At 37.8% G+C, this 10,770-nt stretch overlaps 1 pseudogene; it reads right to left on the bottom strand.

Moving 5' to 3' along the window:
• Positions 1-3,548: 3,548 nt before the first annotated feature.
• Positions 3,549-10,770, bottom strand: part of LOC102841664 — a 20,131-nt pseudogene continuing 12,909 nt past the window's right edge.

Raw genomic sequence — 10,770 nt, forward strand, 5'->3', positions numbered from 1 at the left:
AGAAGACAAGAAAGCAGAAAAAGACGAAAATGGATGTCAGAAGAGACTCTGAAACTTGCTATCCAGTGTAGAGATGCTAAAGCAAATGGAAGAAATGAGGTGGTAAAGGTGCTGAACAGAAATTTCTAAGGGCAGTCCAAGAAGACAAAGTAAAATATTAAAAAGAATGTGCAAAGAGTTGGAGTTATAAAACCAAAAGGGAAGAACATGATCAGCATTTCTCAACCTGAAAGAATTTAATAATTCAAGCCTTGAGTTGAAATACTAAAGGATTCTTTGGGCAAAATATTGAATAATGCAGAAAGCATCAAAAGAAGACAGAAGTAATACACTGTCATTGTACCAAAAGGAAATGGTTGATGGTCAACCATTTCAAGGTGTAGATAGCATATGATCAAGAGACAATGATCCTGAAGAAAGAAGTCCAAGCTTCACTGGAGGCATTGGTAAAGGGCAAGGTTCCAGTATTTGATTGAATATAAATGGAAATTTTTCAATAAACTGATGTAGCACTGGAGGCACTCACTCATATATGACAAGAACTTTGGAAGAAAGTTACCTGGTCAACAGATTGGAAGACATCCATATTTGAGCCCTTTCCAAATAGATGAGACCCAATGGAATACAGAAATCATTCGACAATATCATTAATATCACATGCAAGTAAAATTTTGCGAAAAATAATTAAAAAATAGCTGCAAACACTGACAGGGAACTGCCAGAGTTTCAAGCCAGATTCAGACGAGGATATGGACCATGGGATATCATTGCTGATGCCAGACAGATCTTGGCTGAAAGAAGGGAATACCAGAAAGATGTTTACCTGTGTTTTATTGACTATGCAGAGACTTTTGATGGTGTACATATTGACGAGCTATAGGCAACATTGCAGAGAATGAGAATTCTCGAACACTTAATTGTGCTCATGAGGAACCTGTACATAGACCAAGAGGCAGCTGTTAGAACAGAACAAGGACACTAAATGGTTTAAAATCAGGAAAGGTGTGTGCCAGGGCTGTATTTCTTTCACCATAACTATTCAATCTATATGCTGATCAAATAATCAGAGAAGCTGTATTATATGAAAAAGGATGTGGCATCTTGATTAGAGGAAGACTCATCAACAGTCTGCAATATGCAGATTATACAAGCTTGTTTGCTGAAAGTGAGGAGGGCTTAAAATATTTAGTGCTGAATCTTGATTACCACAGCCTTTGATATGGGTTGCACCTCAATGCAAAGAAAACAAAAATCCTCACCAATGCACCAATAAATAACATCATGATAAGATTGAGTTTGTCAAAGACTTAATTTTACTTGGATCCACCATCAACACTCTTGAAAGTAGTCAAGAAATCAAATTATGTATTGCATTAGGCACATCTACTGCACAAAACCTCTTTAAAATGCTCAAGATGTCATTTTGAGGACTAATGTGCACCTGACGGAAGCCATGGTATTTTCAATAGCCTCATATGCATGTGAAAGTTGTACAATGAATAAGGAAGACCATAGAAGAATTGATAATTTTGCATTATGGTGTTGGAGACGAATATTAAAGGTACCATGAACTGTCAGAAGAACAAACAAATCTGTATTGCAAAAAAATACAATTAAAATGCTCCTTAGAAGCCAAGATGACCAGACTTCATGTCTCATAGTTTAGATGTCTTATCAGAAGGGATCAATTCCTATAGAAGGGTATCATGCTTGGTAAAGTCAGCAAAAAAGTGGGAGATTCCCAACAAGATGGATTGGTACAGTCCCATGGTAGCAGCAATGGGCTCAAACATAGCAACAATTGTGAGGATGGCACAGGACCGGGTTATGTTTCATTCTCTTGTAGACAGAGTTGCTATGGGTTGGAACTTACTCAACAGCATCCAACAACAACTGTTTTCACATTACATTGTGTCACCTCTTTTTTTTTTTTCTTAAATGTTTTATTGTGAATTATGTGATAGTTTACATGGGAGAACATTAGTTTTACATTCATTCTATTGTATATCGTCTCATTGCCATGGTTACAATCCCCTCCATGCAATCCTTCCCCCGTGCCCCCCAGGTCTTCAGCACACAATCGCTCTCCCTCTCTGGATCTAAAGTCTCCAACTTCTCCATCGCTCCATGTCATCATCTCTGGCTCCATTTCAGGCATCACTGCTTCTCTGGGTAGGGTCCGCTCTCTGCTCTTCTCTCTTGATGGTCCTAGGCTACCTCCGCTCCTAGACTGAAAAGTTAATCACTCCCCTCCTTGCTACAAAACGTCCACCTTTACATTTCCAACCCTCACAATCAGTCCTGATAACAATTATTCACTATTGTATCACAAGAGACCCGTCTGCATTTCATTGTATCAGCCCCGCCTAGACAGATTGAATACTACTCACTGGAGATTCTACTTTTCTCCAGGCCCTCTGGATCTAGGTTCCCTCTTGAAAGCTTGTAAGCCAGTCACTTCTTGCCTTTGTAGCCCTCCGCCCCCCCATTTTGGGTAGGCAATGTCCAGGTTGCCCATCCATGTCTACTTTGTGTGTGGAGGGGGTGGGAATGATTCTTGCTGTAAGGACTTGTGAGCTACTGCTTCCATAGGTGTAGGTCAAGTTCATCAAATTGTATGAGAATACTTTTTTTTTCCCTCTTCTTTTTACTTCTGGTTGAGCTCTGATCATCCAGTCACTGAAGCCAGGATAAGTGGGTATTATCTGCAAGTGTGGGTGTTCCTATGCACATGCCCTCCCTTCCTATCAGCTGGACGCTTCACTCTCCACTCTAGTCCTCCATGGCCACGTCACCGACTCTGGGCCCAAGAGTCCCCAGGTCTTGCCACATTGCTGGCCAACCAGGTCTTCACCCGGGTTCACAGAAGTCTATTGAACGTTGTAGGGCTTAGCTCACCGCTTTATTGCTGTTTTTCCCTCACTTCCACTTATCGGTGTCACCTCTCTTTTGAATGGGCACAAATATGGATCTCTTCCAGTTACTTGGCCAGGTAGCTGTCTTACAAATTTTTTGGCATAAATAAGTGAGCTCCTCCAGTGCTGTATGAGTTTATTGAAATATATCTATTTGTATTCCATTAATACCTGGAGCCTTGTCTTACACCTGTGCCTTCAGTGCCGCTTGGACATCTTCCTTCAGTACCATCAGTTCTTGATCACGTTACCTCTTGAAATGTTTGAACATTGACCATTTCTTTTTGGTACACTGACTCTGATTCCTTCCATCTTCTTTTGATGCTTTCTGCATCATTTAATATTTTGCCCATGTTGCTGTTGTTGTTGTGAAGTGTCGTCGAGTCCATTCCGACCCATAACAACCCTGTATAGAGTTTCCAAAGAGCACTGGTAAGCCTAAACCACTGATATTGTGGTTTAAACCAACCTTGCAGTCTAGCGCATTAAGCTGCAGTGCCACACCATGACTCCATATGTAACATATGAAGGTCAAAAAGTTTGTTTTTCTCAGTCAGAGTTTTTCAAGGAACCCCAGCAACATCTCAAAGAACCTGAGTTTAGAAATTCATCTTCAACACTGAATGATTTTCCCTAGTATGTTGATTTGGATTCTTCAGAGTCATGACTTTCATGTTCAGGTTTTGTTCCTCCATTCTCTAGTTGTGTCTCTGCCACTGGTTTGTCTGCTCTACATCCTCTGCTCCACTATTCTCTGGCATCTCCTACTGGCTATGTTTTCCTTCTGCTGGGTTGCTTTGCTTTGTCACCAGATTTCAATTCAACTTCTTTCCCATTTTCCACATGTGTTGCCTGCTTTGGGTTCAGCTGTGACAAGTCCTTGGCATTCTTCACAATCTCCTGGCAATTGTATTATCTGAGCAACATGTAATCTCTCATGAAACTCAGGCAACAGGCAGCTTTGATGATTTCTAATACCACGTGTACTGGTGTACTGGGGATTGAAAAGATCCACTTTATTTTCGGAATTGAGGTCTTTGATCTTGATAAGTTTTCTATTCATGTGACTGTTATTTCGTGATCTAATATAATCTGAAATGTCCCTTTATTTGGTGCTTTAAACCAAGGTTCCACAAATGTTTCTGCATATTTTTTCATTTCCTCTAAGAAAGCCTTGCACGTGCCCGAGATCGGTAACATGGTAGAATAATCCAAGTCTCCTTCTTGGTTTTGTACATATCCTGGAGAATGTGATGCACCTGCAATTTCTCAGGTTCTATTCCAAGTGTTCTGGTGATGCCTGCATTATTTGCTCCACTCTCCATGGACTGGAATCTTCTTAGCTTTCATCTCTGTAGATTCCCTAATGTCATCAACTTCTTTCTTCAGGGCACCCTCCACATCATCATCTTCTCCTTCATTATCAGAGAGCTGCTGATTTTTGTCTGTAAACTTTTCTGGCCCATTCATGTCGCAGTATTCGCTAAACGGGCTGTAGGCCTTCTCCACACATTTGCGCTCCTTCATGTTGCAAGTGATAAGTATGCCCTGAAGTCCAGGCTCCAGCTGCAGGAGTCCACCTGTGTCCCAGCGCCTTGCCTGCATGTACATTGCCTTCCCTATGCACTGCCCATGAACAGGTTGTGGCGGCTGCTGGGCTGAAGGTGGCGTGGTGTGTGTGAACTAAGAGAGCGAGAAACTTGTTTCTGGAGGCTTCCTACGTTCTCACCTTTGCTGACCTTTTGCTCATGGAATCCTTCAATATTGCAAGTGGAGGCTGCAATTTCTTCTTCAGTTCTTTCAGGTTGAGAAATGCTGAGCATGTTTTTCCCTTTAGTGTATGTGTGCTTTTTAACTCCTGGTGTTTGCACATTCTTTATAATAAGTGAAAGGTTTTCTGGATCTGCCAGAATTTCACGTGATTGAAATTTCTGTTCAGCTCGTTGACTTCTTAATTTCTTTTATTTGCTTTAGTATCTCTATGCTGGAGAACATATTTCAGTCTCTTCTGACATCCATTTTGGTATTTTTTTTCTTCTTGTCTTTTTAACGATCTTTTGCTTTCTTTCTGTATGGATGTTATCCCACAACTCTTCTGACCTTTGGTCATTAGTATCTATGCATCAAATATCTCATTGAGATAGTCCCTAAATTCAGGTGGGATATGTTCAAGGTCATATTTTGTCTATTGAGGACTTGTTTTTACTTTTCTTCAGCTTCTGCCTGAATTTGTATAGCAATAATTGGTGGTCTGTTCCATAGTCTGCCCCCGACCTTGTGTTGGTTGATGATACTGTGCTTTTTCACTGTCTCTTCCCATAGATGTAGTTCATTTGATCCCTGTGTATTCCATCAGGTGAGGTCCATGGGTATAATAACCTTTTACCTTGCTGAATAAGTCTCTGGCTTAGCAAAATTCTATCATGCCATCTCCAGCATCATTTCTATCACCAAGGTATATTTTCTAACTACTTATTTTTCCTCTTTGTGTCCAATGTTTGCATTCCAATCACCAGTAATTATAAGTACATCTTGTTTGTATGTTTGATTAATTTCAGACTGAAGAAGTTGGTAGAATTCTTAAATTTCATAATCACTGGCTTCAGAGTTTTGTTCATAAATTTGAATAATAGTGTTACTAACTGGTGTTCCTTGTTGTTGTTGTTGTTAAGAGCTGTTTAGTTGGCTCCGACCCATAACGACTCTGTAAATGGATTCCTAGGAGCGATTGAGGGACTTGAACCATTGACTCTGGGGTTAGTAGTCCATTGCTTATCATACAGCACCATACTAGGTCATCCTTGTAGACTTATGTATATTATCCTATCACTAACAGCACAGTACTTCAATATAGATCTTGAAATGCTCTTTCTGATGATGAATGCAACGTCATTCTTCTTCAACTTGTTGCTCCCAGCATAGTAAACCATATGATTTTCAGATTCAATATGACCACCACCAGTCCATTTCAGTTCATGAAAGTCTAGGGTATTGATCTTTACACATTCCACTTCATTTTTGACAACTTCTAATTTTCCTAGATTCATACTCTGTACATAATATGTTCTGATCATTGATGGATGTTTGCAGCAGGTTCTCATCAGTTAGAATTGTTTACCATCAGCAAATCATGGTCAACTCAACTTTGAGAAACTATCTCTTCGCCAATCATATTTTTTCCTCCCAGAATTTAGAAGGGTTTAATAGAAAGAACTATTTACAAAAGTGTAGACAGGCTCAAGGAAGGCAAAGCAACGCAACGCATATCTAGGAACATCTGAGAACTATTACTATCATTATACTTGAAGTATTTAAGTAAGACAGGGAAGGGTGACAGAGCCCCAGAGAAAATAGGCAAGGGCCACCTCAGAGCAGAGGAACACAGGTGGACTTTTGGTGATATCACAGTAAGGAAGCCAATTTAACTTCATTTTCTTCTTCTTTGCCACTTTTCCTGCTGGACATGCCATTCAACAACAAGCCAAAGAGGAAGTTTGCCCATTAATGTAGGGTGTTTAAATGTTGAAGTATGAGAGGAAATCAAATAAAACCTAAAGGTCAACATTTTCCTCCTTGATTTGGAAGAGTGGAGAGTAGGTTTGGATAGACTGACAGAAAATATCCAGCAAAGTTACGTAGCTTTCAAAACTCCAGTAGCATAGAGAACAAGGCACAGAAAATGGGTGACACCAAAGAAAGCTTCTGTTAAGAAGACAAGTGAAGTCACAGCACAAGAAAATTCTGACTGGGGTACGGTAGCTTAGAAATCAGCATTCACTGCAACTCTCTACTAGTGTTCCATGTTGAACTGTGGAGGCTAGAAAGCTAAATATTCTTCACACTTTGTTCAGTTAGATTTCTGCCCAGTAGATGCATTCACAAATGCTTTCAAGAAGAGAGAGGGTATCTTTTGTCAATTTTCTGGTTGTCAACAGAGGTATACAGATGTTGGTTTTTACTGTAGTGTGATTCTAGTGTTCATTTTGTAGATTTGGGAGGATGTGAAGAGACAATTGACTAAATGAAAGATGCCAGACCCTAACAGCTATATACTTATATAATTCAATTTACATGAAATGTTCTTAACAGTACTAGTAGGGCTACTTCCCAAAGGCCTTTAACATTCAAGAAAAGTGAGTGGAAAGTGAATGAAAAAGGAAAACACCTTGGGGCTTTTTATTTCATAGAGAAGAATGATTAGGCATGAGTTATGTGTGGTGCTGTGGGCTAATGCACCAGACTGCAAAACTGTTCGAACTGCAAGGTCGGCGGTTCAAGCTCACCAGATGCTCCTTGGAAACCCTATACAGGGTTGCTATGGGCTGGAACTGACTCGACAGGACTTAGCAACAACAACAAAACCTAGAATGCGTTTAATTTCAATAGAGTATCTTGGGTGGGGAGAAACCTGGTTATTGTGTCATAGTGCTATGGAACACTCAAGGGAATTTTATAGAATTATTGTGTAACATAATAAGAAATCAAGAAGTAGGTATTCCAGAGTTGTTTTAACTGAGATTTTCAAAATCATAGTTTTATTCTACTTCTGTATGGTTCCAGCTTTCCCTCACAGTGGTAAGATGGTTGTTTCAGCTTCCAGTATTTCCTCTGCATCAAATAGAACCAAGAAAAAAGTATTTCTTCTCATGACTCTCTCCATTTTATCTAGATATAAAAAACTTTCACAGAGCCAAGTTGCTTCTCAGATTCCATTAGCTAGAATTACATCATATGCTCACATCCTATACAAATCACAGGAAAAGGGAAGTAAGCTTACCGAAATGAACTTAGACCAAAATTTGTGTCTAGCCTAGGGGAAAGACTCTTCTTTCTTCAATACAAAGCTGCCATATATTTGAACAAAATTAAGATTCTGTTCACATTAATAAAAAGGAAGTGGCCACTATTGGATATATCATCAACAGTGTGCACCAGAATTTCCACGAATATTCATAGTTGTATACTCACCTACCACCATTAACTCAGTCCCAAGAAAAGCAGGGTAGAGTCTTTCAGAGATAAATTTGCAGAGAGAGTTTTGTTTAGTTTTAAACCAAAGAAAAAAGGGGATGAAACACCAATCATATTTTGAATGTCTTCCAACCTGAGGAGCTCAACTTCCAACACTATATCTGACAATATTCTGGTGTTATTCAGAATTTTTTATCTTCCAACATTATATCTGACAGTGTTCCATTGCTTGTCATAGGTTTTCAGTGACTACACATTCAGAAATAGTCTACCCATTCTTTTTCCTCATCTGTCTTACTCTGAAATCTCTGCTGAAACCTGTCCACTATGGGTGATCCTGCTGGTATTTAAAATACAGGTGGTATAGCTTTCAGAATCATAGTAACACACAAGTCACCACAGTACAGCAAACTGACAGAAGAGTGGTGGTCTGCTAAATATAAGACACAGTAAAACAGGCATATTCAGAGAAGCAGATAGGCATAAATACCTTCCTCAGTAAGCATGAAAATAAAAAATAAAGAACCTAAATATCCATAAAAAAAGTAAGTTAATATGAGAACAAGCTTAGAAAACACAATTAAGCATCTAATTCCATGATCAAAAATTTGAAAACTTGAAATAAGTAGGAAGTCGGACAATACTACAACTGATTCAAGATATAGAAAACTTGATTACACTATGTACACTTAGAAGATATCAGTAAAATTTTCAAGAGCTACCACTAAAAATCCACAAGGATCATATTGATTCTCAGATATGAGCTTTTAAACAGTTAATCTGAGGTTATATAAACTATTCAAAACCATAGAAATTGGTGCAAATCTTCCATTTCATTTAAGAAACCAACATATATTTTATAAAAAATTCTAAAGTATCAAATAAGAAAATAAAGGAATTATTTGATTTATAATTTAAAATTTATAAAAATCAAAATAAAATAGTAGCAATTTGAATCTATTAATCGAAAACAATGCTCTCTGACAAGAATATAAAATATATTTTATAAAGCATGGAAAATAAGAGACACAAGGGATTTACTTGTTGAAAAACTTGTTTTTTAAAAAGGGATCACTATAGTAAAATTGCTACACTGTATCCATTTATACACACAAAGAGTAATTCTAGTAATGAGACTAGAACAGGTATTTAGGTGGGGGTAGGGTGGTAGAAAGGAGAATTCATTCACAATAATGATCATGGAAAAAAAAAATATTTAGGAATAAATTTAACAAGAAAGGCATGTGACCTGAAATAGAAACTATACAGTATCATTGATGGACAAAGAATAACATTAAAGATATAGATCATCTTCTTTGTGGGAAAACATTATTTTAAAAATGTTGATTCTTTCCTAAATTTATATTACTGTAATGAAATTTCATATAATCAGAATCATGTTGTTATTATGAATTTAAAAAACTAAAAATCTACATAGAAGATAAAGTATTTGAGAGGAGCCAAGAAAAGTAGTACCCGTATGTATTAGAAAACCAATGTCAAATAATATATAATCTAGGGATGAACATAGAATGACAGTAAAATAAGCCCAAACAAATGGACTGAGGGAAAGTAGATAGAAGGAACTTTATGCAAAAGAGACTCCAACACACAAAGGGTGAAAAGAGAATATAAACAAGTTCTGAAGTGAGCTGGATATATTGTTCATTATTGCAAACTCCCACCTGCTGTTCATTTAGGTTGCGAACTTTAGAATACAAGTTGCTTGCGAATAGCAGTGTTAGTAACAGTCTTTCCACTGTTTTTATTCTTTAATCTTAAGAGATTTGATTATAAATAGTATTACCACAGGCCTCCTGGGGAGAAATTATTCTCTAGGCACACCATTGGTCATAATTTTCTCAAGATCCAAGTAAGTAACCTAAAATGCTCGGGGCTAAATTGCACTAAGAGTGGTCAGACTTATTTGACAGTGACATCACTGAGAAATACATTTTAGAATTTGCCCCTATGATACATTTCTGTATCCTCTCTTTCTGTCGCTCTATCGCTCTCTTTCTCTCTCAGTCACACACACATACACCTGAAAATTTTCAAAAAATCAATCTTGGAGTATTGGTGTGGCACTGTAGGATATGCACTTGTCTGCAAACTGCAAGGTTGGCAGTTCATACTCACCAAGCTGCTCCTTGGAAACCCTATAATACAGAGTAACTATGACACAGAACTGACTCAGCGTCACTTAACAACATTAACACTCTTTCTAAAGAGATATAGTCTGATAATTTTTGTTTCATTCGTTTTCAAACTCTCCCTAAAATTGACTACATTGATATAACCACTCACAGTTTGAAAAACACTTAGCAGTGCACCCTATAGCACCACACAGGAGTTTTGGCTAGTGACAACTTGAATATGCTCCAGTTGTATAAATTATGAAATCCATTTAAAAATTCTCAATTTTTGCTTTGAAAACTTTAGCACACGCACTTATAGGAAGATAATTTAGGATACTGAAGTATTGAGAAAGTACATACTGTTGTTTGTTAAGGGCCGCAGTCAGTTCCAACTCATGGTAACCCTGTATAAGGTTTCTGAGACTGGCTGTTGGGTTTGAACAGGTGACCTTGTGTCTATTCTCCTGTGCCAACCAACTCCACTTTACAATTACATACAGGTAATTAATTTAGCTTGGTAATCTTCCCATTATTAACACAGATGCAAACTTAATATTCATTTCATCTCAGGGACATACATTATTTCTTTGGAAAAAACAAGTCTTCTCATAACAATTTGATTTTTAAGGATTTTCATATCCAAGAATCATGCCTTTTATTTTTAATGTGAACCTTCAGAAAAGTAACTGAAAATTCAGGAAACTAGAATATTATTTTAAATATCTCAACTACTAAGAAGCTTGTAA

The sequence above is a fragment of the Chrysochloris asiatica genome, unplaced genomic scaffold, assembly GCF_000296735.1.
Source record: "Chrysochloris asiatica unplaced genomic scaffold, ChrAsi1.0 scaffold00019, whole genome shotgun sequence".
Lineage (NCBI taxonomy): Eukaryota > Metazoa > Chordata > Mammalia > Afrosoricida > Chrysochloridae > Chrysochloris > Chrysochloris asiatica.